Source organism: Papio anubis, chromosome 18 (genome assembly GCF_008728515.1).
Source record: "Papio anubis isolate 15944 chromosome 18, Panubis1.0, whole genome shotgun sequence".
Taxonomy (NCBI): Eukaryota; Metazoa; Chordata; class Mammalia; order Primates; family Cercopithecidae; genus Papio; species Papio anubis.
In genome coordinates, this window is record NC_044993.1 from 30,417,732 (window position 1) to 30,443,846 (window position 26,115).

A 26,115-nucleotide genomic window follows, 5' to 3' on the forward strand; every position below is an offset into this window, starting at 1 on the left:
AGAAAACCAAAACACATGTTATAGCGATAGTAAGAGACAGAGCTAGAATTTAAACCCAGATGATCTGGTTCTACTGGCCATGATTTTGCCACCATAATGCAACGTTTTAATGCATAGTTTTGAGTGTATTATGTTACAATTTAAAATTATGAAATTTAATATGCCTAGTGCAGATGATGAATTCAAAGCAAAAAGAAGCTGACTTGTGTTGAAAATCTCTTGTAAATCCTCTGAGAAGTTTGAATTACCTGTAAACCAAAACTAAAATTCGAAGGCTCCCTGTAACCATCTGAATGGACCCCCTCCTTGGCCAGGGCACTTCAAATTTAACCGCAAGACTTGCTCAGACCATCATGGGAAGAGGGGGTTGAACAAACCTCACGAGGCCCTCCTCCCTTTTGAAATTCAGGAAAATGCAACCAGCATTTAGCATCAACACAGACTTAAGACTGGTAAGAAACATTTACGTCTATTCTCTCTGAAGCTTGCTACCCGGAGGCTTCAACTCCGTGACAAAACCTCAGTCTCCACAACCTCTCATCCTAAACCAGGCATTCCTTTCTGTTGATAATAACCCTTTCAATCAATTGCCAACCAGGAAACTTTTAAATCTACCTATAACCTGGAAAGCCCCCACCACCATCTCTTTGAGTTGTCCCCCCTTTCTGAACCCAACCAATGTACATCTGAAACGTATTTGATTGACATCTCTTGTCTCCCTAAAAGGTATAAAACCAAGCTTCACTCCAACCATATTGGGCACATGTTCTCAGGGTCTCCTGAGTGCTGTGTCATGGTCCATGGACACTCATATTTGGCTCAGAATAAATTTATTGAAATATTTTACAGAGTTGGACTCTTTTCATTTACAGATCTTTAGTTAGCATGGGCTGATTCACACTAGGTGACCAATCATTGTTAGATGAAAGGGTTACTGGAGAAATAAGTGAAACCAACCAAGGCTGTATAAATTGAAAAGTCTTGGTTAAAAGTAACTTGAAATCATGCCTGAAAAAATGTTTTATATTATGAACATTTTAAAATTCTTTGTATTTGTATTTGCTGTACATTATTTGTATAGGAAAATGAGGCTGGAAAGTGCTGAAAGCTTATAGAAATATAAGTCCTGAGGCTAATTCTTTGCAAGATGTAGATTAGAAAGTTCCTTATTTCTTTTCACTTTAAATCTCATCTTCTTAAAAATATCTCACTGGTCTAGCATAAATTCATGCTGAAATGTTACATTAAAAGATACGTCAACACAATGTTAAGTGTTCATGTCATTTCTTCTAGATACCATTCAATGAGTTTTTTCTAGATATAATTTTCTGATTAAAATGAAGCTGATTAAAAAGAAATTAAAAGTAAACATGCATGGATTGTTTTCTATTCTGATCTTGATTTGGAGGAAGAAATACGAATGCCTTATTCTGTCCAACCTAATGGTGGCTATCCTAGTGCAGCTTTGATAATTTGCATAAAAGAAACAGTTGAGAGTTCTTGGTCCATTAAATTGCAGACATGAGGACCACCAGCAGTTACTTGAATCAGATAAGGATACTTGAATAGATAAACATTTTCTATTACCCCGATGTGAGATTTGTATGGTTGAAACCAAATAGCTAACACCTACATGTCTGCAATATTACAAGTACAGACGTTTTTCAGGGATTTCTAGGATTGATATAAAGTTGCTGTTTATGTTTAGAGTCAAAGCAAGGATTTCATTTTAAATAATAGAAAAAAATGTAAACGCTATTTATATATAGTCCCACCCTTGTAGGCACACACATAGACAAACTCACAAACCCCAAAATGTAAATATCTGTACTCTCTTCTATGAGTCTGATTACTCCAGATTTCTCTCAATATCAAATAGTGTACAGTCCAAAGACTGCACACTAAGAATATCTTCCATGTCAAAACTAATTGCCTCTTGGCTGGTCACTGGAGTTAGAAACCTACCTGTTTTATAGCAAGTTCCTTTTATCTCTAAAGTATGACTGAGCCTGGTGAGGTGGCTCAAGCCTGTGATCCCAGCACTTTGGGAGGCTGAGGTGGGCAGATCACGAGGTCAGGAGTTGGCCAGCCTGGCCAATATGGTGAAACCTCATCTCTACTAAAAATACAAAAAGAATTAGCCGGACGTGTTGGTACATGCCTGAAATCCCGACTACTTAAGAGGCTGAGACAGGAGAATCTCTTGAATCCGGGAGGCAGAGGTTGCAGTGAGCTAAGATCACACCACTGCACTTCAACCTAGGCAAAAAGGCGAGACTCCATCTCAAAAAATAAAAAATAAAAAAAATAAAGTATGGTTGTGAGCATCAGACACTTGGAGAGTCAATGTGACCCAATGAAACTTGACCCAATGAAACCAGAAGTGTGCAAGTATATCAAACTATAGCCAGTCATACACCTCAGATCCTTTTCCTTGGAGGTTATTTTATTTTCCTGAAGTATTCACTGACATAAAGCACATTATTTTGGGGATTTTCATTACTGTTGCTGAAGTTTCAGCCCAAGTAATATATCTTAGCGTTACACTTTTAAAAGATAGTGGAAGCTATTGGTAGCTTATCACAGATATTTAGAATCATAAGGAATTTTATCGGTTATAAAGTTCCATCTCTGTGATTTTATTTGGTTTAGGAAAGTCTGTATAATAACACTTTAAAAACAAGAGTAAGCATGTTCTTTAGAGGTGTAAGTTCTGTCTCAAACATTTATAGCCCTCTTTCTTCTCTGAGATCTTAGAGTTAATAATATTCAGCATTAAGATGTACTGGATGAATGTTCTCTCCCCAGAGCAATTAGGATGACAAATATCCTCCTCTCTGCTGACCACTGACGACATGGTGGCCTCAAATTGCAACAGTTCCTGCGCCCTAATTACTGCCAAGAAGAGGTCAATATCCACTCTGCTAAGATTAATAATGTGGTTTTTGGCAGACATTCTTCACAATTCAGGCAAGCATTCTCAGTCGCCTCATCCAGTCAGTGAGCTCGTTCAGCCATAGGAGGAATCCAGGCTACTGTGTGGCTAAGAGGAAAGGAAGAGCAGGACTCACGCCCCAGTGAGGCAAAGCAGGCTCATGCAGTAGCTGTGCTTGCAAGGGGTTAACAACTGGCTCTCCAGCAGCAGGTGGGAGACTGGGGGGCAGGAAACAGTTTGTGATGTTTACCAATTTCTATGATCTAAATACTCCCACCAAGGCCTATTCTAAGCTGTCAACATAATGTTAATGAATTCACAGAACAATGGGCTTTTGCAAACCAGTGCCAGCTGACTCCAGCACATCATAAATAAATGTAAAATGACCAATGTGGTAAGTGCTGCAAAGAAGTGTATAACTGCAGTATTTTTCCCGGGCAATGAAGTCAATAGAGGAGTAGCAGGTGCTGGTGTCTGCTCCCTACACACACACGTATCCTATCGGCATTCACTATTTCATTATATGCTAATAGCATTCTACTGCAAACACCTGAGACTTTCCATCTGCGGGCTTTCTCTCAGCCCACACATGGGGAAGACCAGAAGTGCCAGGGAATCAACATCCTTGGGAGCAATCCTCAGACAATGACAAATTGGAGTAGAAGGATGAACATCCAAGTTTTATTGTCCCCAGGTAAGACAGCTCCAAAATGTATTTCCACCCCATCTCTCACAACAGCCCAGCAGACTTGGGCCTCAGAAGTAAGCTGCTTGCTAATGCTCCCTGTAAATGGGCTTCCTTCCCTCCATGGAATGGCTTCTGCCTTCTCCAGGTTTTCCCCAGAATTACCTCCCAAGTAAACTATATTCACTGCAGATCCTTGTGTCTGAGTCTACTCTATGAACAATAAGCCAAAGATGTCACACTTTTCTAGAGAAATAGAGGTAAGTCTGAAGAGAGAGCAGGACTCAAGTAGAAAAATAAGAAGGAAAGCGTGTTCCAGGCACAGAGAACAACATGGAAGGCACACAAACATACTACTACACATATGTTCCTCAGTGTCACTACGCCATGCAAAATCACGCACTGGAATTAGGCAAAATGCTCAAAGATCTCATGAGTGGCATGCAAAACTGATAGGAACCCAGTTAAAAATGGTTGCATGGTTATGTACACACGTTAAATGGTTCACAAACCATTTGTAGAAGTGGTTGAAAGAAAATTGTAGTTCACATGCATATCATTATGTGTGTGTGTGTGTGTTAAGAACACTTAAAATCTACTCTGTGCAATTTTCAAGAATATAATACATCGTTATTAGCTATAGTCACCACGTTGTAAAACAGACCTCTTGAACTTATTCCTGTTATCTAATTGAAACTTGTGTCCTTTCTCCATGTCCCTAAACTGCAGGCCCCCAGCCCCCAGTAACCACAATGTATACATATTTTAAAACAACATGTTGTACAAGATAAATATACACAATTTTAATTTATCAATTAAAAATAAATAGAACAAAAATATTTTTTTAAAAAAGAAAAGAAAACTAGATTGTAGTTAGTCACTTACTGGAAGTAGTGGAAGGTTATCAAAATTTGAAATCTTTTGCAGACTTAAATCCTGAGGCATGTTGCTCTGCCTTTGAGGTATATGTCCTTTGGGAAATGCATTTTTAATAGATACCTATTTTGTCAAAATTGAAAATTCAATCCAGTGAATACCTTCTTCAATTAACTTCTGGTATCAGCACTAGGAGGATTTCCTTTTGTGGCTTTCTCATCTGCACTCAGGGCTTCACCCAACAGCTGAAAGCTTTGGAAATTGTAGCAATGTTTGAAACCTTCAAACCAGCCTCTACTAACACTAAAAAGAGCCGCTTTTGTAGGATTAGATGATTTCATTTAAGGCCTTCATATATTGATAGTACTTTCTCTTTGATTATGAGAAAGATTGTTCCTGATATTTTTTTCTCTCTTTAGTCTTCAATCCGTATGCTTAACAATCTTTCCACTTCTTTTATCTCTTCAGGCCATGTTCTTATTGACTTCATAGCACTTGAAGCCACAGACTTTTCTTTTATTTTCATGGCATTGTCTCTGATGGTCTGCAATGTAGATTCCTTTAAGCCTGTTACTCAGGAGATATCACATGTTCTCGCTTCTCTTTCAATACATAAAGCTTTCCTTTTGCATCCATCGCTGGTGATTTTGACCCATGACATTGAAACACGTTTGGAGTATTGAGGGAGTGTTTTGTTTTGTTTTTTGATATAAAAAAGCTCATAAATGCAAAAGAAGAGCAAAAGGCAACATTATAAGATAAAATACACAGCAAATCAAGGTAGCTGGTCTACTGTTTGAGGGGTGCAATGGTCTGAATCTGTCCCCTAGAGATCATGTGTTGGAAACTTAATCCCCAGTGCGACAGTGTTGGTAGGTGGGGCCTAATAAGAGGTGATTACACCATGAGGACTCTGCCCTCATGAATGAATTAATGTAGTTAATGAGAGAGTGAGTTAGCTATGATGAGCGTGGACTTGTTATAAAAGCAAGTTTAGTCCCCTCTTGCTCTCTTGCTTGCTTGCACTTTCTCTCTTGCCCTTTTGCCTTCTGCCATGAGAAGATGCAGCAAGAAAGCCCTTGCCAAATGTCAACCCTTGACGCTGGACTTCCCAGCCTCCAGCGGGAAATAAATCTCACCCATATGCAGTGGATGCCTGTAATCCCAGAACTTTGGGAGGCTGAGGTGGGAGGATCACATGAGCCCAGGCATTTAAGACCAGCCTGGGCAAAATAGTGGGACCCCATCTCTACAAAAAATAAAAAGAATTAGCCTGGCATGGTGGCATATGCCTGCATTCCCAGCTGCTCAGGAGGCTGAGGTGAAAGGATTGCTTGAGTCCAGGAGATTGAGGCTGTAGTGAGCAATGCTTTTGCCACTGCACTCCAGCCTGGGCAGCACAGGGAGACCCTATCTCTAAATAAATAAACAAATAAATAAATATCTGTTCCTTATAAATTTCCCAGTCTAAGACAAGAGGGTGTGTGTGTGTGTGTGTGTGTGTGTGTGTGTGTGTGTGTGTGTGTGTTTAGGTGCATGCATTTTTTTGTATCCCTGCATGACTCAGGTCAGCTCAGTGGAGTTTCCTGAATTCAACTAGTGTTTCTCAGGGATGAAATTGAACATAAACTAACACAAATTTCACATCTTGCTCAAATTGTTCCCTAATATGTCAACGATGTTGGAACAAAACTCACATTTTTAAAATAGACATTTATAGCAGAATTAGTGTGTGTGTGAGTGTGTGTGTGTGTGTGTATAATATAAAGTGAAGTGCTGATTACAGATTAAAGTGCTAATTACAGATCTAAGTCAACAAAATAAAGAAAACTATATGCCCCCTGATTTCCCTGCTACAATATTCTACTCTCTTTCAATATATTTAGGTTGGGAAAATATTTCTTACTTTAAGTGAGTGCAGAGGAAGGGATATGTCTTTCATCTCCAGGAATAGAGGAAATCAGAATACAAATTTCTCTAGTAGAGTTGAACACTGAAGAATTTGTGTCATCATGGACACAATGCTTGAATAGTGTCTTAGGGCAACTTCCCTGGAAACAGAACATGAGAGAGTTATTTGTGTTCTCTATTTATTAATAAAATTAGTGATTTATTCAGGGAGTGCTCTCAAGGAGAGATGCATAAGGAAGGAAGGGGTGCAAGATGGAGAATGAGAAGAAACTAAGCAAAGATGTGCTTAGTGGTGAGGTCTAACTTCAGCCTGATCTAGGAGCTCCAGGGTATAAATTGCACTGCAGAGTTTTTCCCACCTTGATGCAAGGGGGCTGGAGTTTTGAATCCTTGCCGTAATCGGCCATTAGTCAAGCGGCAGGATATCTTCCTACTATAGCTAAGATTATCAGTGATATTAATGTTAATAATATAAGCATAGAAGTATCTAGGGGCTAAAATTTGTGCAGGTTATTTGTCTCTCTATTTTAGTTACGCAGGATATCTACGTAACTCCAAGATATAATCAGGAAAGGCTGTCCAATCACCCAAGAACAGCTCTCTGAGAAAGTCATGGGGGTGAGCCCTTCACAGTATTACCTACAGCAGCTGATAGATGTACGCATCAAATACATAAAAGGGATCTCAGATTTTCGGGACAATGAGCCAACAGTGTCTGCCACAGAAAGGAGGCACTATTTTGGGAGGCCATGTGTCAGAATCCAATGCATTATCTTTTTCATACTCTCCAATTACCTTGTGTGATAGACATTGCTATTAGCACCATTTTACAAATAAATTTGAGTCTCTTAGTGCTTAAGCAATATGTTCACCATCACACATTAGTGTGAGAGTCTATACTACACAATCCTCTTAACCCACAGCTAATCATTGCCTTTCTCCATAATAATGTCATATTACATGTTTGTCTTCTTTTCTTTTGAGCTTTTTTCTATTTCCTAGATTGGTTTTGTTTTAACCATAGAAATCTTTCTTTAAATGAAAGCTCACCGAGAAACCCTCTATGTAAAACATGAAATGGAAGTGACCGCTCTTAGATCTCCATCTCATCCTGCCCATGGAGGCAAAAATCAGTTGCTTTCACAAAACCACACTGTATTAGTCCCTACTGAGAGACAATTCTGCATGGGTTTCTGTGTCTCTCCCAGTTTGCAAGCAATGGCACTGAGAGCTTTTATTCTAGATAATCTTTCCAAAGACACTTGTATAGCAAACGGTCTGGGAAGATAAAGACAGTATCTTCCTCTAAGACAAACAGTGGATTTGGTGCCTGAGCAGAAGGTCTCGGAGGCAAAGTTTGGACAGCTCTGTTAGCACCTCCCACCATCAGCTCTTAGGAGACTGGATGTTTTCCCAAGCTCAGGCTCCTTAGCTGGCCCACCTCTACCTTGTCCCATGGCATGTGGGGGACAAGAGAAAACACTGTCACCATGAAGTGCATGCTGCCTACTATGCTGTGAGTAATAAAGTCCTCTGCCTCTGGCCCGGGAGTCTGTATCTTCCACCAGCATCTCTGAAACTAGCAGACTAACTTGTTAGCTTTTGTGGAGGATAAAAATCTCTGAGCCATCACAGCTCCTGGCATGCCCACCTTCTGTTTATACATGTCACACTGAGGTAAAACTCATTATTTAGCATTGCCAAATGGCGCACTTTCTGGATTTCACCACATAATTCAGTTAGGAAGTGGTAGTCATTCTCCTCCAGGATATTCCAAACCAAACCATCAGCTGAGACAAACCCAAGGAAGGACCTAGCCTTTGACAGTCAGGATCATATTCAGGCATGCCAGCAGCTCACTCATATGCCATGGATGTTTTCAAATGAAACAGTTTGGAACAAAGCTGGCAAACAGAATGGCCCTCTAAAAGCTGTGAAGGGCAGCTGGCCATTTAGGCCACTTATTGGAAGCAGTACAAGTTTGGATTTAACTTGATTGCCTGGTGTTTCTTCTCTGTGTGAGTTCCCTTTATAAAATCACTGCACAGTATGATTTTGAGAATTAGGAGAAACACAGATACTATAGGGTCTGTTACAAATGTCAAGATGGAGGAATCTATAGCAGAAGCTATAACAATCAATAAAGCCAGGAAAAGTTTTGATAGATGCATAACATCAACTATACTATACTAATATTCACTATATTCAATATTTAAAGTTTTATATCAACTGGATTTAAAGTCCAATATTGTCAGATATATCTATAGCTCTGCATGAAAGCTGCCAATGCTTGATATTGAGGACTTTCAGAAGTTAGGCATATGATTGTCTTCCTTTTCAGCAGGTAGGAAATGAAAAGAGTGTTCAATGTTACTGATTAAGTAATTGTAACTAACATTGGTGGATTATTTACAGAATGCCTGGTCCTGTGCTAAGCTTTTTATCTACATTCTCTACTTAATTGCAATCATAACCAATGAGAAAACTACTATTATTTCACACAGTTTGCAAATAAAGGAACTGCATCTGAGAAATATTCATGATATAGTCTGACCACAGTAACCTAGCTAATAAGTAGCATAGTTGTGCTATTTATTGGCACAAATAGCACATGCTTAATAAACTATAGCTAAGATTATCAGCGATATTAATGTTAATAATGCAAGCATAGAAGTATCTAGGGGCTAAAATTTGTGCAGGTTATTTGTCTCTCTATTTTAGATGTTTCATCTTTAAAAGACAGGAGTAAATTTTATAAACTCAAAAGTTGATTTCTGACTTTAATCCTCTGTGATTCTGTGCCATTTGTTTCTCCTCTATCTTGATTGGATCTTACAGGTCCTCAATGCACCAGAGCCTCAGCGCTTATTCGCTCCTGCTGTCAGACTGCCGTTCACCCAAGTTCCTTTTGCTTACGGGAAGGTCTCTGCTCCCATATTCTTCATCTGCCCTAGCCTCAAGTGATGAAAATGATGTATGCTTTTATAATTTTTTCCAAAGGAGCTTTCCTTTTCTTATACTTTGAGATAAGAACTTCTTTTGGAACTGCTTTGCTAGATGTTGTAGAGTGTTTCTGAACAGATGGTGCATTGTCTTCAAGGAAAGGGTTGGCTTTGTTTATTTGGAAACTACTCTGACCCTGTTCACAAGGAGTTACCTGCTAAGTACACTATGGATGTTACTTCTAACACATGGAGAGTCGGCATGGTGACCCAGAAACATGAGGGAACCCCAGGGGAGTGGCTGTGAACAACTTTCTCTTTTGTGATTTTCATTTTTCATTATGTCTGGCATTTTTGAAGCTGAGCTTTTTAAGAAATACCAGTTTTAGAAGAACAGACTGGGGATACATTTCAAGGAAATGTAGAGCGGTCACAAGAGAAAACAAGCACAGTGGAAAATGTGCCCATTTGAGATGGGAAATGGTGTAAAATGCGGTGTCTTTTATTTTCTCCTGTTACCCAAATGAAGTGTCAGGGCATTGTTCTTAGAACTTTCAGAAATAAACAAATAATCAAATCGCATTTGCCTTTTGTTTGTTTTGAAACATCTGTGATATGAGCTGTCGGCCTAGTGTTTGATGTACTCAACTGCAGAATACATCTGTGCAGAGTAGAGAAATTTCAAAGTACCTCTCATTTTAGGTATTGAGATGGAATCTATGCTTTCTATGTTACTAAAAGCTGAAATACATTGGTCTGGCAATTTAGTTGATATTGCTTCCATTCTTCCCTGGATATGGATGTTCTAAAACTTGACAAATAGGAAGATGATTATTTATCTTTAAAAAAAAAAAATCTATTCTCATCATAACAACTTCTTTTTACTGGGAGACTTTTACAAATAATAAAAGGTTAAAACAACCTGTCTATCCAGGGCATAGAAAACGTAGAGGTGACTACATCCATTTTTTGTAAATTTATTTAATGATCATTTATTGATCACCACTACCAGACTCCTGGCATTGTGGTACCAGCTGGAGAGAAGAGTAAGGTGGAGAAGCCATAACCTCTGTCTGCACTTAAGGCAACACTTCCCAGCTGATGTGCAGCAAATTGGTTACAGGTGTGCCAGGAGACCTTGATCACCTCAGCCTCCACAGAAGCAGAAATGACCAGAGGTCGTCAGGCTTCCTAGCAGGTCACTTTCCTCCCTAAGTAGTCTTTTCTAGGGCTCTTGGGAGTCTGGCCTTAGCTGAGTGGTATCTGACTGTTCTCTTTCCTCCAACTCACTAAGCTGACAGATCCAGCAAGCATCACCTGGCACTACCCAACATGGCATGCTGCGGGTGGCCAAGGAGTTCCTCCACCATCTGGGCAAATATGTTAACGGTCAGATGCAAATGTATTATTATTGAATATCTGGAAATGTGTCCAGGAACTGCTGAAGGAGACTTCTTTCAAGCACCCACAGAACACGGTGGGTGGCTCAAGTGTGGTCTGTTGATGATGAAGAAAAGATGACCAAACCAAGTAGAGACTTTGAAGAGGAGTAGCTCCAGGAGGCAGGGCAAAAACTGTCTTCTCATATTGCTTTTACTTCTCTCCATTTATTTTGTTTTGTTTGTTTTTGCAGCATACAAGCTAACTTCCAGATGACTGTTTTAGTAAAAGGGACATACTCTACAAATTATGGCTTCATCAGGGTTTTGAAATATTTGACATGGAAAAGTTTGATTAAATTCTAAACCCATTCCCATTATGATAACTTGTTTCAACATTCTATTTAGCTATGAAAGATAAGAAAAATCAGTTTGATTCCTTAAATATAATGTCAAGTGCCACAAATTTTTGAATGACTGCAAAAAAAAATTACGTTATCACTCATGTGAACAAAGTTCCTCTCTTCATAACAACATCCAAGAGTTTGAAGAGGTCAAGTAGCTATCTGAGGAACAAAATGATGTTTAAAAAAAAAAAAGTTAGGAGTTTCACTTCTGGAATAATGAAGCAGAGAGGTGGGGTTTTCCCCTCTATTCCTCCAAGTACAGCCACTATGTACTGAATATTTATGTCCCTTGGAATTCATAAGTTGAAACTCTGGGATGGTATCAGGAAGCGGAGTCTTCAGAAGGTAATAAAGTCAGATGAGGTCATAAGTGTGGCGCACTCATGACGGGATTAGTGCCCTTATAAGAGGATACATGAGAGAACTTGGTTCTTTCTCTGCTCCCTGCCATGTGAGGATACAAGAAGAAGACAGCCATCTGCAAGCAAAAAAGCAGACCTTCACCCAACACCTGATCAGCCAACACCTTGATCTCAGATTCACCAGCCTTCAGAACTGTGAAAAATAAATTTCTGTGTTTAAGCTACTCAGTCTATGATATTCTGTTATAGCAGCCTGGACAGACCCTAGACAATATGTTTAAAACAAACAACCAGAAGACTTTGAATAGTGGAGCGAATGAGGCAAACTGACTAAAGATCATGAGACTTGAGGAACAACACAGTAGTGAGTTCTGCGGCTTCTGTTTTTTGCTCATATATGCCAGGTTTGGGGCTGAAGAAACCAAAAATCCAGAGATGCCAAAAGGTGCAGATGAACAAAAAAAAAAGCTTGAAAAAGTTCCTACTCTCTCCAGCCAGCAGACCAGGAAAGGGGCATCTGAGCAAGACAGAAACCATTATACAGTAATCACACCACTCCAATCACACACTTGTTAAAGTAAGCATCCTGCTAAACAAACAGTTACTCATGACTATTCCAATAGGGGAGTGATGTTGTTTGGATGTGTGTCCCCTCCAAATCTCATGCTGAAATGTGATCCCCAGTGTTGGAGGTGGGGCCTGGTAGAAGGCGTTTGGGTAACGGGAAGGGTAGCACAGATACTTCCTGAATCGCTTGGCATCTTCATGGTAACGAGTGAGTTCTCATTCTATTAGTTCACACAGAAGCTGGTTGTTTAAAGGAGCGTGGCACCTCCTCCTCTCCCCCTTGCCCCTTTCTCTCTTGCTCCCTTTCTCACCTTGTGACATGCCTGTTCCCACTTCACCTTCTGCCATGAGTAAAAGCCCCCTGTGACCTCATGAGAAGCAAATGCCGGTATCATGCTTCTTGTGCAATCTGCAGAACTGTAAGTCAAAACAACCTCTATTCTTTGTAAATTATCCAGTCTCAGTTATTCCTTCAGAGCCATGCAAAACAGACTAATACAGGGAGAAAAACTAAACTCACCTCCACTTAAACAAAAAGCATGATGGTTTTTAAGCACTGGGGTGAGAAAGTAGAAACATACTGCAGTATGTTGAGAAGAGGTTGATCTATAGAACCTGTAGAGCACATTGAATTATTCCTGAATTTGCAAATGTTCTTCTCTGGAATTAGGTCATCTGTGTTTGTTAATTGGTGCCTATGGAAGTTCTCCAGCTCCTATTCTTCCACCAGAGATTGGGAGATCCCTGTACTATCTCCCTCCAAGTTCACCTTTCAAAGAGATTGTCCCCAGGTCCTGAAGAAAGAGATTTCTGGGTTGTAAAACTGGCAAAAGGCTTTTTAAAATATATATATCTCATAGAGGCAGAGAAAAGTATTACAAGTATTTTAAAGTAAATGCTCTAAGGGGAGGGAGGCCAGTAGCATAAAGGCAGGAAAAAAGCCTGTCTAAAATTTGGTCAAGGAGAGGGAAACACTAAGTTGTCTTGGTCGCACCACTGATGAAACTGAGACCTGGCACACACTCCCACTCATGCAAGAAAAGGTTGTTATCAAGCAAATGGGCTCATTTCCCGGTGCACACATAAGCCAACAACTGTGATACTAACTGTTGAGAAAAGAAGGGTTTTATTGCAGAACCAGCCCACAAGGACATAGGGGTCAGACTCAAATCTGTCTCCTCAATTTGGTGTCTGGGGCAAGTTTTAAAGGATCAGATAGCAAAGGATTTAAGGATGATGGCTTGGCTGAATCTGACTGAAGTCCTTTAAATTTGACCATTTACAGTAAGATTTGTTGAGGCAGTTTTAGCTCTGGATCTTCTGGGCCAATAGAACACTTGCTTCTGAAAGAGTTCCAGCATCGAACTTCTGGTCATATCCTAATCTTCTTGGTTCTGAGGGGGGAATTGTTGGTTCTGGGTGTTGTTAGAGGTCAAAGGTGTTTTTTTGTTGTCGTTTGTTTGTTTGTTTGTTTTTCATTGTTCATGCCTGGGCTGCATGACTCGCATTTTTGGGCTCTGTTATATCCGAGTTAGGTATATACCTATACCTAACTCGATGTTTTGTTATCAACAGAGTCGGCTCAGTTTGGACTGGTCCTCCAACTTCAACAGGAAAGCCAAGACTTCCACCCTTGCAAGACTGTATAAAGGTGCCTCAACAACCCCATCCAGGGGTATCAAAGGAGGCCAGGTAAGGAACCAGGACTTTTATCTCCATCCAGCAGTAACAAGGAACTTCTTGATTTGGAGCTAAAGAAGCTAGAAATCCATAAATGTCAAAAGATGCAGAAAAAGTCTTAAATCAATAATTCAAGCTTCCACATCAAGAACCTTAAAAGCAAAATAACCCCAAAGCAACAAGAAGGAAATAAACAATAAAGACAAGGGCACAAATCAATTAAATTAACAACAGAAAAATAATAGACATAACCAATGAAACAAAGAATTCTTTAAAAATATCAACAATATTCACAAAACTCTAGCGAGATTAGCAAAGAAAAAAGAAGACATAAATTGCCAATGTCAGGAATGAAACAGGAATATAACTATAAGTCCTGCACATATTGAAAAGATAGTAATGAAATACTACAAATAACTCTACACACGAATTTGACAACTTAGATAAAATTGACTACTTCCTCAAATCTGTAATGTTAAAACTCTCCAAATAGAAATTTCCAGATCTAGATGGGTTCACTGGAGGATTCTACCAAACCTTTAAAGAAAAACTAACATTTCTACACAATGTTATCCAGAAAATAGAAAAGGGGGGGGGAAACACTGCCTAATTTTTTGTTGTAAATTTTGTATAAGACTGTACCAAACAAAACAAAACAAAAAACTGCAGACCCATATTCTTGATGAATACAAATTCAAAAATCCTTAACAAAATAGAATTAGGCAATTTTTTTTTAAAGTGTACATCATGATCAAACGGGGTTAATTCCAGGGATGCAGGGCTGGTTTAAAATCTAGCAGTGTAATCCACCATATGATCACATCACTTAATAAAGAAAAAGAATTGGACAAAATTAAACATGTACTTATAAAAGCTCTAAAATATATGAAGAAAACTTCCTCAACTCATTAAGAGCACCTGTCAAAAAAACTATACTTATTATTATTTTTATCAGTGAAAACCCGAGTGCTTCCCTGTATGTGTAGGAACAATGTGAGATGGACACTCTCACTACTCTTTTTCAATGTAGTCTAGAAATTCTAATCAGTATAACAAGAAAAGAATATAAACTACATATAAATTGAAAAGGAAGAAATAAAACTGCCTCTATTTTCAGATGACATCATGGCCTATGTAGAAAGCATGAGGAACCTACAAAAACTCCTAGAACTAATAAGTAAGCTCAGCAAGGTCATGTGAATAATGTAAATGCCAAAAAAAAATGTATTTTTACAAACTAGCAATGAACATTTTGATATCCAAAATTAAAAATACAATACCACTTACATCACTCCAAAAATAAAATACTTAGGTGTCAATCAAACAAAATAAGTACAGGAGTTGTATGCTAAAAACTATATAATATTGATGAAAGAAATCAAAGAGGATCTAAATAAAAGAAGAAAGGATGACTCAACATTGTAAAGATGCTATTTCTCCCCAAATGTATATACAGGTTTAATGCAATTGCCATTAAAAATATCAGCAAATATTTTGTAGATATAGAAAAGATTATTCTAAAATGTATACTGAAAGACAAATGAACTGGAATAGCTGAAATAATTATGAAAAAGAAAATATACTTGGAAAGATCATTCTACAATTTTAAGACTTAATATTTAGCTACAGTATTCAAGACTATGTGATACAAGCAAAGAGATAGAGCCACAGGTCAATAGAACAGAACAGAGAGCCCCAGAATTGACCCACACAAATACGATCAAGTGATATTTATATAAAAGTACAAAAGTAACGTAATAGAGGAAAAATATGTTTTTCAACAAATGGGTGCTAGAAAAACTGGACGTCAATGGCAAAAAAGAAGGAAAGAAGGGAGGAAGGAAGGTAGGAAGGAAGGCAGGCAGGCAGGCAGGAAGGAAGGCAGGCAGGCAGGAAGGCAGGAAGGCAGGAAGGCAGGAAGGAAGGAAGGAGTGTATCAATCTTGACCTAAGTCTCACATTTCATGCAAAAATTAAATAAAAATGAGTCATGGCCTTAAATGTAAAAGGTAAACCTATACAACTTTTTGAATAAGGAAAAAACCTAGGAGAAATATCTTTAAGGTCTAGGGATAGGCAAGAGTTTATAGACTTGACACCAAAAGAACAATCTATTTTAAAAAATCAATAAGTTGAGCTTCATCAAAATTTAAAACTTTTCCTCCACAGATGACCCTGTTAAGAAGATGAATAGACATGTTAGAGAGTGGGAGAAATATTCACAAACCACACAATCCATCAAAGGTCTGGTATCTAGAGTATGTGAAGAGTTCCCAAAATGCAATAGTCAAAACAACACAATCCAATAAGAAAATGGATAAAACTCTTGAAGAGACATTTCACTAATGAAATGATGAACTAATGGTAATGGTGGTGTTGGTGGTGGTGATTAAATAATAAAGTGATGGCAAATATACACAGGCGAAGATATTCAACACCATAAGCCATCAGGGAACTTGCAAACTAAAGCAACAGTTCAGTATCACCACACAACTATCAGAATGGCCAAAGCAAAACATAGTGACAATACCAAATACAGGCAAGGATGTGAAGAACCTGGATCATCATTCATTACTGGTGGGAATGTAAAATGGTACAGCCACTCTGGAAACAGTTTGGTGGTTTCTTAGCATGTAACCACACAACTACAATACAATCCAACATTTGCAATCCTGGACATTTATCCCAGAGAAATTCAGACTTAGGTTCCACAAAAACCTGTTGACAGATGTTTATCAGAACTTTATTTTTAATGGCCAAACTCTGGAAACAACATTATGTCCTTCAATGGGTGAGAGGTTAAACAAACTGTAGTATGCCCAAGACCAAGGAACACTACTGAACAGTAAGTGGGAACAAACTACTGATATGTGCAACAAACTGGGTGACTCTCCAGAGAATTACGCTCAGCGAAAAAAGCCATTCCCAAAAGGTTACATACTGTATGATTCCATTTATATAACATTTTTGAAATCACAAAATTATAGAAAGGAAGACAGTGTAGTGGTTGCCAGTGACTCAAGAGGAGGTTAGATGGTAGACAAGTGGGCTTGGCTATGTGAAAGCTCAAAATGATCAATTGTTCTGCATTCTAACTGCATCAAATCACCATCCAGGTTGAGATACAGTCCTACAGTTTTGCAAGAAGTGACTATTGGAGGAAACTGGGTAAAACGGTACTCATGATCTCTCTGTATTACTTCTTACATTGCATGTGAATCTACAGTTATCTCCAAATCTACAGCATTACAAATAAATAGTTATATTCACAAAAGCAAGTCCAACTTCTCATTTAATCTTTATGTTTAGTATTTTAAAACTTCACTAATTTTTAAGTTTTATTTCATCATCATAATTGTCTCATTTTAAGCAAATGCATTTTTTTCACATGCTCCAACACACCTACAGTTTATGCCAAGAGTCATCCAAATATTATAATTTATGTAAAGTCTGTGACATAAAACAAGATGGGAAACTGACTAAAGACTTCACTTAAACAACAATAATAAAACAACAGTAACCATTATTGAATAATTAGATTCCACTAAAATTTCAGTGTGCTTTTCTCATTTAATCTTCAAAAAGAAGCTACATGACAACCATTACCATTCTTATTGTTTTGATGAGGAAACTAATACTAACAAAGTTAATTAAATTGCTCAGGAATTGGTTTAAGATCTAATGTTAACAAACACTTGAAATTTTCAAAATATAATTTTTTAACATGAAATTTGCTAATTTTTAAACTTTACCTACGATTCATTTACTTTTTTATTTCAGCACAAGACTGTCTCTCTTTATATAGGGCAAAGAAAACCATGTCTGTGCACAAGATTTCAGATCCAGGCCAACAGTTTGCAACTTCTGCAATAAGCAATGGAAAATTTCTTATGTGACTGAGTGTGCTCTCAGGTGCTGTCTCACCCACAATTCCATAATTCAGGAAGCTCTCAAAACAGAAGGTTTTTGTTTGTTTGTTTGTTTGTTTGTTTGTTTTCCATAAATTCACAGTAAAGTCGTTTGGCTACAAAGCCGCACTTGAATTGATTTAAGCCTATTTTAAATTTGTATTTATTGTTAGTGTTTATCTCTTTTAATACAGAAATGTTAATTTATTTGAATATGGGACATTGTCCCACTCTTGCTGATCCATACTATATAAGACATATATGTTTCATATTGCCATTCTAAAACTGCTCCCATCTTCTAAGTTCTGAAGCCTAAATTACAACTGCTCCAAAGAAGTTTGGATAAAGGACTGTGAAACTGCCTTAGAAAAATCATTGGTGGCATTGTGAAAGATAGACGGTCCTTTCCTGAGTCATTAAATTTCCCAACAATCCTCTTTAGTTAAAAGCCAAGTCTTTCCTCTGCCCATTCATCATCTATTTATTCAACAAATATTTGTTTAAAACAAAACAAAATCGTCATTGAACCTTTACTACCTGTCAGACATTATAGAGAGCACTGGAGATACAGAAATGAAAATGAATTTTCATTTAATCCAAAGACTTAACGGGGAGACTGCACGGGGGCTAGTTAGGCAAACACACATTTAAAATACCCCAAATAGATAATCCATGAGGTATATAAAAATGACCTGATAATGAGTCATTTGAGAGTTGTTTTAAAAAATAGACTCACGTATTAATTTGTATGAAAATATAACCAGTCAAAGCATTAGTAAAGAATGTAACTGAGGCATGAGAAGAAATTTAGGAAACTATTAGATGGAAATTAAAATGACTGTATCAGGAGGGTGCCGGCTAAGCTGAAACAGGAGGAGGATGCCGGCTGGAGATTTGTTAGAGGCAGAGCATAACAAGAAGAAAGAAGCTAGAGTACAGGATAGGAAGAGATTCTACTTTCAAGTAGATTAGAATTTAGTAGCTTATAAAATGACTTTTGTATTAGAAGTTCTTAATACAGAAAAAGCTTATTAATTAGGACTAAAAAGGGATTAGATTTGTTAGCCACACCTTTCTGATTTTTTTATCTAAAGTATTAATTGTGGGGGAAAAATATGTAGTCATTAGATCTTCAGCAATTTTGACCTCCAAACATGTGACTATAGAATCCAAGGTACTAACTAAACCCTTGTTGAATAACCTTCACTGCCTGCGTTCAGAATCTACACATTTCATGGTGTTTCTGTCACCTTCTGGTATTAGATGCACGGACTGCTGATTCAGTCTGAGTCGTAGCAGCCAGGGATGATGCTTAATGGTTTTGTAAAGTATCGTAGCATCAGTATTCTGTCCCTGTATGAAAATCTAGTGTTTGCTTGTTCCCATCGGGGAGTCTCTCTTCCTGTAAAATACCCACTGCCACTACTTAAAGCAGAAAGCTAATGGCACAGAATGGAAGACAATCACCCAGGAAACTCAGAACGGCATTAGAGAGCAGTAAAAAGCTGTTCTGAGTGTCCAAGGCAAGTCATTGTCCCTGTATTCTTTGACATCAAGTCATTATTTTCAACCGCATTGTGAATTGTCTTTATTTTCCTAGAGCACTCATCAACAAAGGCTCAGTTCTGAAGGTTATGAGGAAATGCTGAGATTTAAAAACCTCAAATAAAGACTTCCAGATACAGAGAAGGTTGCCTCAAAAGCCAGGGTTGCCTCCAGTTTCCAAATAGCCTATAGTCCCTACCAAAAAAAAAAGAAAGGAAAAAAATCTTTGCGACCTAAACAAATTAGCAAACGCATCGTAAAAAATTGTGTGCACTTGAACTAAACTAACTTTAATTATATGAGGCTTTAAAGGTCTAATTTATTTTTAATTAAAGAAAGGGAGGTGATTGTAAGAGGCTTATGCATCTGGATATACACAAGTCACCAAAGTCATTTCAGGAAAGGGCTTTAACCTACATCCACCACTCACCTGCTCCCATACCTCACCATGGAAAATTGCAATCAAGGCATTTAGTTCCAATAATCTTGTTTTGTTTTATTTTTGTTTTTTACTTCAAATTTGCTTGTCCTGTTATTCTTTATCTTTGTTTAATCTTTTCTTAATGGAGTCTTTGCCCTCTGTAACAGTAAGGCTATGTCAGGAAAAAAAAAAAGAAAAGAAAAGAAAGGAAATAAGGAATCTTTCTAGGTCTTTCAAATGGAGGAACTGCATTCAAGGAAATTGGTTATTTAGGTGTTAGAAAAAATAAACAGCTGAAGACAATGGCGAGGTGACCCAGAGAGTAGCCAGAGCAGGAAGGTGCGGTCACACCAGGGTTGTGCAAATGACAGGAGGAATTGGTGATTTAGGGCCTAGAAGCCAAGCCTTTTACAGATGAAGATGCAGATGTTAAGAATCGTACAAGGGGGTTATCAAGTTAACAAGTTACAAAACTAAGATTTAATGTTAGGTTGTCTGTCTACTCTTTATCATTAAGCTATACTGCCTCATAGAAGAGGCAGCTATAGAATTTGCTCCCTGTGACATTAGCCCCTGCTCTTAAATCCAGCCATCCAGCCTTGTGCTATTCTATGGAGATGTTCATTAAAAGTTGCATTATTGTAAAACAAAGAAATTCTTAGGCCATGCAGCAGTCCAGGACCAAAGCCTATTTATGCCACATTTGCAGTTCCTGGCATTGAATGTGTCCTGTTGAACTCTTCGTTGAGATAATGAATTCAGACTTTTCATTCTGGTTCTCTGGGCCTTCTCAACATGCAGCTATATACACTCAACATATTGGAGTACCTGGCAATGCTTCAGGTGAAACACAGTCTTCTACCAAACTGGCTGTATCCTCGAGGCCCAGGACAGAGCTAGGCACTTAGTGTTCATTCAACACAATGCACTGAATGAATGCATAAATTCTCTCCTTCCAAAATTAAAGAAATAAGGTGCTGATGCCCAGCTCTAGCAAAATGCTATGCTCTTTGACATTCTGAGATAATTTTTTAACCTCTGATTTAACTCGCAAGGGATCAATGATAATTAGAATTTGAGTATTTTTTTATTTTTAACTTGGACCATCTTGTATGAAATATTCTACTCACTACTGATTCATTTAAACAAAGTTAGCAAATTTAATTTTTCTCTGGCTCTAAAAAATCCCAATGCCAAAGTTGTAAAATAGGACATCCAGCCGGGCCCGATGGCTCAGGTCTGTACTCCCAGCACTTCGGGAGGCCAAGGCAGGCAGATCACCCGGTCAGGAGATCAAGACCATCCTGGTCAACATAGTGAAGCTCCATCTCTAGTAAAAAAATACAAAAATTAGTCGGGCGTGGTGGCGTGTGCCTGTAATCCCAGCTACTCAGGAGGCGGAGGCAAGAGAATCGCTTGAACCAGGGAGTTAGAGGGTGCGGTGAGCCAAGATCGCGCCACAGCACTCCAGCCTGGGTGACAGAGCAAGACTCCATCTCAAAAAAATAAATAAATAAAATAAAATAAATAAAACTTCCACTTACTTGTTTTTAACCATAACCCTCTGGGAGTCAATATGCCTCCTGTGTATTTTATCTTATATCGATGCTATCCAAAGTCCCTTTCAAACATGAGATTACAAGAGAGCCTATAATCAACAATACTTTGTCCTGTAAAAATTTGGAGTATGAAAATTTTAAGCACACAGAGTTTCAAAAGTTAGTTTTTACTACTTGGGAATGGCCAATGGCAACCCAATCAATAGAATATAATAGGTGTTGGAGCTGAATAGCTATTGTATTCTCTAAGCATTGCAGTGGAAATTTTCAAAGCAATATCTTGTTTAGTCCTCATAAATATTCTGAGGCCCAGATATTTAAATCATCAGAGCCTTTAAGAACACCTCCTCTGCCTATAAGTTCTCCTAAAGGCTGGAAGACAATATTGTTCTCATTTCACATCACTGTCTGAGGCCATGATTTTAAGTTCCATCTCATAAGACGACTTAATATGTTTCCTGATGACTTTTTAGCTCTTTTGTTCTGGATGAAGATTTTATTCTTGCCTTGCTACTTGAAATTATTGTTTCATTCTGTCCACTCCACACATTCAAAAACCCCATAATCATTCTTTCATTCATATACTATTTGATTCCATACTGTGCATCAGGCACTGTACTAGTTACATGGAACACGATGATGCACAAAACCACACATGGATACTTTCATCTTGGAATGTACTGTCTAATGGGGGAGATATATATTATTCAAAGCACCACAAAAATAAAGGTAAAATTGCAATCCTGTTTAGTACTATGAGATAGAAGTTGATGATGAAATACGAATATATTTTTTAAATCTTGAATTTTCCCTTCCAGTAATGGTGGACTGGCACATAGCAGATAAAGCTCTCTAAATATTAACTTGAAGTCATGAGAGCTATCAAGGCAGCCAAACTTGAGGGAGTAAGATCTGGAGAGATGACAAACTGAGATAAGCCCAAATTCCACTCAATTTTTTCCCTTGAGTTTTGCACTAATTTGTATGGACATAGGTCAAGAAAAGTTTCACAAAAATGAGAAACCGAGAGGTAGAAGAATTGACAAAGCAGCTTCATAATGATGAGACTATAAAAGCTGGTGAAGGGTCCTAACAAGGGATAAAGGCACTTATAAATACCTCAGGCTTTCCGTTGAGAAACGCTAAAAGACCAAACCCTGGAAGTAAGGATGCGTTATAAAAAGATAAGTCTATACAGAGATTATAATCCTGCCCAGAAACAGGTACAGTCTCTTCAATTTTGTGTGCCCAATAACCATCATTCAGGGAAATATTAATAGAAATCCCAAGAGAAAGGACTAAAAGAAAAAATAATAACCATAGCAAGAGACTTACAGGTGATCCACGTATTACGACTACCAAGTAAAGACTTAAAATAGCTTATTAATATCTTCAAAAATAAATGGTAAGATGAAGAATATCATCGGAGAACTGGAATCTATAAAAGAATCAAATGGAAATTATATATGTGGACATAACAATTATTGAATTTCAGAACTCAGTAAAATGGGTTTAACAGCAGATCAGACACAGGTCAATAGATTAGTGATTTGGAAAAGATGTCAGTAAAACCATCCTTAAACTACAAAGGGGAAAATGGATGAAATATAAATAAAATAGAGTAAAGGGGCATGAAGAGGACTAACATATGTGTAATTAAAAACCTAAAAAGGAAAGAAAGAGAATGTGCAGAAGCAATTTAAAATAAATAATAGCCAAGAATTTTCCAGAACTGAAGAATGATATTAAGCAATAAATATCAAGCATTATCAACCTCAAGCAGCATAAATACACAGAAAAACACAACTAATACATCTTAGCAAAACTGATCAAAACAAAAAATAAAGAAAACCTTTAAAAACTTCTCCATAAAGAAAAAGAGTAAAGGCTATCTATTTTTGCAGAAATATTGGTGTTTTAAAAGTGCTGGTAGAAAACAGAACTGTTCATAATAAGCAAAATTTGCAGGTAATGAACATACTCAAATAACTAAATTATGACATTTTGTTACATGTGCCATACATCAATTAAAATAAATTACCTAATGCTACATACAGAAACATGGATGAATCTCACAAACAAAACAGTGAGACAAGGAAAGCAGACACAAAGGAGAATACAACACTTGATTTTATTCATATCAAATCAAATTCAAAAATAGACAAAGCTAATCTGTGGTTTTAGAGATTAGGACAGAAGTTATCATTGGGAAAGAAGGGTTACAGACAGGGAGGAATCACGAAGAGTATTTTAAAGTATTGTTAATATTCTCTTTCTTGATACGGGTGCAGTAATTTTTTCCAAGCTATAAAACTGGGAATTTTGTACTTTTTAATTCATATTAAAATGTAGTTACTTAATTCATATAGAAAAACAATAAAGTAAAAACTCTTACTTTAAACTCTGCTTCTATATCAGTGCCTTAACAAATAAAATGTGCAGGGTTCATGATCGTTTTGAACAAAGCAGAGAAAACTAATTCCCCTAAAGTACATTCCACTGTCCCAAAGGTAGCACTTTCAGGGAAACCCAAGATGCCACCAATGCCACATTCTAATATAAATCATGCACCTATAGAAAGTTTTACAGTTTAATGCCAATAACATCGGGTTTTCACATTCCTTCCGACCCTACTGTTAAATCTGTTATTGCCTTCCACTCTGACAATTGCCGAATATAATGGGGAATTATAAATTAAACTCCTAGGTTCTTAAGCAAACATTATGCAAGTTTATCTCTGGAGGAAATACATTCCTCAAATTCAAAGGCAAAGTTTCTCTTTGTTAAGTTACAATGGACTGAATACAGGGGAAATTATATGATATCTATATTATCATAGAACCTATTTTCGAAAAAGAAAAAGAAAGAACTTTATTCTTTAGCCAGAAAGTATGTATTTTAATTAAATAGAAAATTTCCCATTATTACATTTGAAGTTAGCTCTTGGTTAAGAAATACTGGAGGATTTCTTACATTAATATAAAATACGTTGTAGCCTAAAACTGTAATGATAATTACCACCAAATTATATATTCTGATTATGTTTAAAATGCATGTGTTTATATGTAACATGTATTCATGAGACTGTCTTGAAAACAAAATGAGCAAACAAAAAACTAAAAAGTCCTCTTAAAACACACAGTCATCATGGTGTTAGAAAAAAGATAGACCCTTTGAGACAGTGTGACCCTCATGTATACACAGAGGCCATGGCCCATGGAATTGGAGCCCTGAAAGCCAGGACAGGGCTCTGTTTCCTATGCTGAAAACTAAATACCTCCTTATGGCCAAAAATAAGGAAAAAAGACCTACATTGACCCCAATATCCTATTCCTTGGCCGAGGTGGAATTTTGTCTTCTAGTACTTCTTGGCTGTGTTTGAGTTCCAACCAAAAGCTTATTTCACTTTACCTCTTTCCTATAAGTTATTGAAGGAGTAATTACTTGATATGCTTTCCTCTGCCTGCAGAAAAGTAAAGCTGATAGGATAAAACAGGTCTCATAAAAAATCAGTAGCCAGCCAGCCTGTGACACTCAACCAGCTGAAAGCTGATCCCTGCTGAGCCTTTTCTCCAGCAGCATTTCTGTGAACAGAGTCCCAGCTGCTGATGACCAAGCAACAGGAGCAGATAAGAAATGACCTGAGAGGCCAGGAGAGCTGGTCTGGACCTCCCTGATTACAGTTAACTTACTACACTGTCCCTGTTTCAACAGTGCCCTTCCGGTTAAATGCAATAAATCTCCTCCTCTTTAAGTGACAGGGAGCCTGAATGGTTACTCTGGCTTTCAGGAATGAAAACCGGGGAGAAATCAACCTATCTAAAACAGGGAGAGCAAATAGCCACCCGCTGAGACAAAGCTGTGAACCCTGATTTTTTTTGCTATGTGTTGATCTTAGAAGTGATTTTAATTTCTTGTGTAGTATGATATTTCACAAATACCCTACAATGTACAATTCCCTTTCTAGACTTTATTATTTTATAATTAGAAGAGGAAAAAAAAAGGTAAGCGTTTAGTTACCAGCCCTCAAAAATATCTTAAGTGATTTTTGTCTTTCAAATATTGCCTGCATTCATTCTGTGAATAGGCCTTTCTTCTAAGATTTGGGAGACTAGGAAATCAGTAGAACATACGTCCAACAGCTGACACCTGCCGATCAAAATTGAGTCTGGTTTCACCCAGATAAAACCTGCATCTGACTCAGGACATTTCTCACAGTTTCTCATGGAAACTCGGAGACTGTAATTTGTACCTCATTCCCCATCATTTAATAGTATTATTTGCTCAATTTGAACAGGTTTTCAGTAAAGATAATTAACATTTGTTTAGTGGTTCTCAACTTTGGTGAAAATATTTTTTTAATCCCAAAACAATGCAAAGTACATCTTTGTGCACTTCCCATTTAATAGATGAAGACATTGAGAATTTTAGTAAGTAATCACACAGCTAAAATATGGAGCAACTCCAGAGTTTTATGTCTATATGCTTTGAAATTTGTACTCTTCCTCCGTCTATATTATCCTCCTCCCTGCTGAGAAATGTTGCTAGTGCTGTTTGTTTATGCAAATCAACTAGATCAGTCTCCCTGATTAAAAGCAAAATACTAATACAGTCAGCCCTCCCTATCTGCCTATTTGGCAGGCCCCCTAAGGGACTTGGGCATCTGGGGATTTTGGTATTTGCAGGAGAACAGGCAGGATGTCGTGTCCTGGAACCAATCCTCCATGGATACTAAGTAGTAGGAGCCAACTGTAGCAGCCCTTCTGAATTTAGTCACACTAGTTCCCAATTTACATCTTAATCTCCCCTTGCTGCTAAAACAAGGTTTTTCAACCTTGGCACTCTGGTATTTTGGATCAGATAATTCCCTTGAGGGGTAGGAGGTGGGCTGAACTGTGCATTGTAGAATGTGTAGCAGCATCTCTGGCTTCTACCTACA